This window comes from Ailuropoda melanoleuca, chromosome 11 (assembly GCF_002007445.2).
Source record: "Ailuropoda melanoleuca isolate Jingjing chromosome 11, ASM200744v2, whole genome shotgun sequence".
Lineage (NCBI taxonomy): Eukaryota > Metazoa > Chordata > Mammalia > Carnivora > Ursidae > Ailuropoda > Ailuropoda melanoleuca.
Window position 1 is genome coordinate 65,894,278 of NC_048228.1, and position 4,817 is coordinate 65,899,094.

The 4,817-nt window shown below is 36.8% G+C and overlaps 1 pseudogene; it reads left to right on the top strand.

The window, feature by feature from the left end:
* The first annotated feature begins 2,762 nt into the window (after positions 1-2,762).
* Positions 2,763-4,817, top strand: part of LOC100464650 — a 68,644-nt pseudogene continuing 66,589 nt past the window's right edge.

Below are 4,817 nucleotides of genomic sequence, written 5' to 3' on the forward strand. Positions count from 1 at the left end.
AAATGAATGAGCAGGGCATCCTTTTGCCCTGTCTCTAATCAGCTGCATTGCAATTCACTGAACCTCTTCAGGGGTGCAAACTAGACTCCTTGGGTAAATATACCATGGTCAGATTTTGTTTGGTGAAGCAATATTTTTGGTTTTAACACCTTTATAAGAGACATGCATTCTTCAGTTCTCTATCGGATTCACCACTCCCTGCTATTGCAAAACTCAATGGTTTCTCCATTAGTTTACCTGCCTGGTCCCAGAATTCATCTGGGTTTGCAACCCCTGATTATTTGCTAAGTTTCCCTAATACTCTTATTTTTTGAAAAGTAAAGTGAAATTGAACTGCATCCTTATTGAGAAAGGAAGAATATTTAATATTTCTTGGCAGTGCATCAAAAAAAAAAAACCCCAACACTAACAACTGAATTACTTTATGAATTGAACAGTATTAGTACCAGACAAAGTATCTTTTTTCTTCAGCAAAAAAGTACATCCAGAATCGCCCTGTTACAAAATGGAGTTTTATCTATTACTCATGAAACTGTACATTGCTTCATTAACAATTTTTGTGTATAAACTATACACTGCAGAATTTCAAATACATAGTGTAAGATAGTCTATGTGCAGTATACTTTGGGAGTATGTCCATGGGTGACTTCTAAATATTTTTTCATTTTGAAGGCACATGACTAACTTCTTCCAGGTGAAATCAACTGTTAGGAAATTATAATCTTTTGTGAATTTCTACCAATAAAAAAATGTAAGTTGCATTCCCTAACAAAAAAGAGATCATTAAATAATTACCAATATTTTCCATATATGACATCAAAGAACTATGAAAAGTATTTCACACTGTGTATTAAAGGAACAACAAAAATCTCCTATCTTCTTTATCTACATATTCATGTATAAGCACTACTAATATTTCAAGGCTTGCTTACTTATTTCTTATTTAGATTTAAGCAGAGCAAGTGAAAATTTTTCCATAAAAAGTATATATTTCACATTTATGCCTATCAATAAAATTTTCAGAGATAAAGATGTACAGTGCTGAAGTTTTAAAATCTATGTTTATATTCAATATGCAGTTTAATTTTCTTATCACTCACATTAACTGATTTCATGCATTTGACCCTGATAAATTATATGAAAAAATTAGTGTCTTAAAACAGATCACACATGGATTAAAATACAGTTACAAAGAAAACATGGAATAGACTCATCCATTCTATAAGTAAGAGTTCCCTACTTGATACAGTATTCTTTACCAAAAAATATATATATATATATATATATATATCTCATTAACCCTGAAACAATTAAATTTCAAAAACATCAACCAAATTGCTGCTAAAGCACTTAGCACGAAAAGCCACTAATTACTTATTTTCTTTGTTTCAACATCTAGAACAATACAGGAGTACACAAAGCAGTTGGGCTGGAGATGTACCCATTGTCTCTATAATTGAAGTTCCAGGCAGAGCGCTGTCAGGAACATACTTATGACACAAGCCTACTGGTCCACAGACTTAGAGTACAATGAACCAAACTGCACACCCTGTTGTTCTCTTTTGGCATTAACTTAGCTCTTACTTCTCGGTTTGATAAAGGGGTTGATGGTCTCCTGGCTGAGCACGGTAGATGCCTGAATGCTGTAGGACAACTGGAACCATTTATCACTGGGCAAAAGCATCTCCTGCTAATGGAAATGGCAGATGTCCAGGCCTACCCTTCCAGTAATATGAGTAGCTAATTTTTGTCAGCTACAAGGTGTTGAGCATGATAGCATTGTTTAGACTTGTTTGTTTTAATAGCGGCTCCTTCTCTGTTGTGCTAATATACTGCAGCAAGTCTTCCAAAAAAGATAATTGTGAAAAGTTTCTGGTAAAAAAAAAAATAGAGATGAGTATGTCACTTAAAATAATCCAGTGAGAAAAATGGGTAAAGGACATTCAAATATAGAGAGAAATCTAATACATTTTCAAAATAAATAGGAAGGATATATAAATATTTTCAATATATTCACATGAAAAAAATTAGTGGGTTCTGCAGTCTCATTGATCTGGGTTTGAAACCCCTTCCATTTTTCTAATTATATAAACTTTGGCTAGTTATTGAAACTCTCAGTCTCAGAAACTTTTGTTTGCTTATTTTGGTTTGGTTTGGTTTTGGTTGGTTTCCTAACATAAACTGCAAAAACAAAAGCAGATCGCTGCGAGAATTAAACTAGGTAACACAGAGCACAGTGCCTGACACATAGTTGGCATAGCTGGTACTTTTTGAGACAGCCCTCCCTGCCACCACTTCAAGTAGATATCTTCTGTCTGCCTCAACTTAATATATTATTTGAAGCTTCCCAGGTTTCATAAGGAGAGGGAGAAAACACTAATCTTACTCTTCATTGAAAAATGGTGTAAAAATGCATGGCAGTAGGAAATTCTCTGGCCCATACAAACCACCTGGCTTGAGCTTAGGTTGTGTCCACTGCTGAGAGTCAGGTATGTCTGGCCATGTCTAGTGGAGCAGAAAGGTGGACCAACCAAAATATGTTTGTATGGGAGTTAGAATCCTCTTTGCTGAGGCTATGGTGAGTCTGGAGATGAACAGTCATTCATGACTTAGTAAAGGAGGTTTGTCAAGTCAACTCGCATAGGGTCTGAAAAACCTCAGGGATGGTCGGTCATTTATTCCAGGGGGACATAGAGGAAGGCACAATGAACTGACTTGGTAACATAGCCAGGAATGGGCAAGTTGATTCACCGTAGCTATCAATGACACCTATCTGTGTTCTGGACCCAGGAACATGTTTGGGTTCTAGTTTAGAGAAAGAAAAATATGTAAGCAAAAACTGCAAGGGTTTTTCATATTGCAACATTCCGAGGAACAAGAGCAACCTGCCAAAAACTCTGAAACAATCTAACAAGGAGAAGAGAGACATTCCCTCCCGACCCACCAGGGATCCTGCACAATTTGGGCACTGCAAGGCCTGGAGTACGTCAGTCACAGGGCCTGACCAAGCAGTGGCAGCACCCCCCCTGAGACCTTGGGGTCTGGCAGAAAAGCAGCAGAGCTGCACAAGGGGTCATGGTGTCAGGCTGAAGACTTTGCCTTTGCCTGCAGCTTCAGTAATAAAGGCTAAAGCAAGCAATGATACATTCTGCCTGATCGTTGTTACTGTGGTCCCATCTCCAGCCTCAGGTTGGTAAAGTCTGGGCAAACTGGGGTGATAATTTCCAATGCGCTTCAAGCTTGATATATCTCTTGTCCGTTCTCCCTTTCGTTACTCACCTATTTCTCCCCCCCCCCGCCACCAAAAAAAAGGGAGCAAAAGAAAAGTGAAATAATTGAGGGTTTCCATTTTTAATTTTTTGTTGATATGACTAATTAAACTTCAAACACTTCATCTAAAGTAACCCAAACACTGTTGTGGTTGTTATTTTTCATCACAGAATCATGTTTGTTTTTTGCCTTTTTTTTTTTTAAGTCAGGTACTCAGTCTCTTTTATCAGCAAAGAATCTGAATTGCCAAGAAAAATAGAGTGGCTTGCAAAGTATTTTACTAGTGAGAAGAGCATAACCCACGCTTTTCTGATCATCATCCAGCAAGCTGTCAACTAAACAATACAGCTTTTCAAAATGAGTATTTTTAAGCAGAAGCTTAAAATTCAGCAATTAGTTCTTTCTAGTATGGTTTTGTTTATTACCTTTGAAGGTGCAAACTTTGGTAATATATTACCTTTTACATTACATTTATTTTTACAGTATCACTCATTTGCTCTAACAAATCTTGCATGTGGAGGATATAAGAACACAAGTACTTCAGGCAGCTTTCGGATTTCTCCTGCCTTATGTTTTATTCAGTCAATCAACTTGGCTGNATGAGTATTTTTAAGCAGAAGCTTAAAATTCAGCAATTAGTTCTTTCTAGTAGGGTTTTGTTTATTACCTTTGAAGGTGCAAACTTTGGTAATATATTACCTTTTACGTTACATTTATTTTTACAGTATCACTCATTTGCTCTAACAAATCTTGCATGTGGAGGATATCAGAACACAAGTACTTCAGGCAGCTTTCGGATTTCTCCTGCCTTATGTTTTATTCAGTCAATCAACTTGGCTGCCATTCTGTATTCCTAAAATACAAAGATGTACAGTGATCCTGCAGGCAGCTAAGAAGGGCGCACACACCGTCTAAGTCCCAGGATGTATCAAGGAGGAATTGACTCAAGCCAAGAAGCATCACATCCTTTAAGTCCTTTAAAGTCATAGGGTGACATTTCTCATAGTGTCAAAAGCCATTAGGAGATGCTGAATTAGCAGCACAACTTAATGAGGATTAGGCTAATTTGACAGAAGATGTAGGACACTTTCTCCATACCTCCTCACTTTAATTTTAATCTGATAACCAGTAGCTAAAGATAAAGGAGTGAGTGACCTTTACCAGCAATTCTGAGTCACCAAGTTGACAAAGCAGAATTGCTCTTCTTCAGATGTCAGAGTAACCACAATGCATGATGTTGATAGGGGTCAGATTGCCCAGGATATATATTTTCATTCACCTCCTTGGAGACTGGACCTGACAAAACTGTAATAGCTTATTGAGTTCCAAATGACAATGACATACTGGGTATTTTCAAGCACTTTTATTTTCCTTACTTGCTATGACTATCTAGAAAAGAAAGCCCATTATCCCACAGAATAATAATCCTGTAACATTTCAAAATAATTTTTTCATAGCACATAATTTTATAATACAGTTGTGTCCCATCCTCTACATTGCAAATATATGTAAAGTATACGGCTGCTTTTCCACAAGTTCAACTAGAA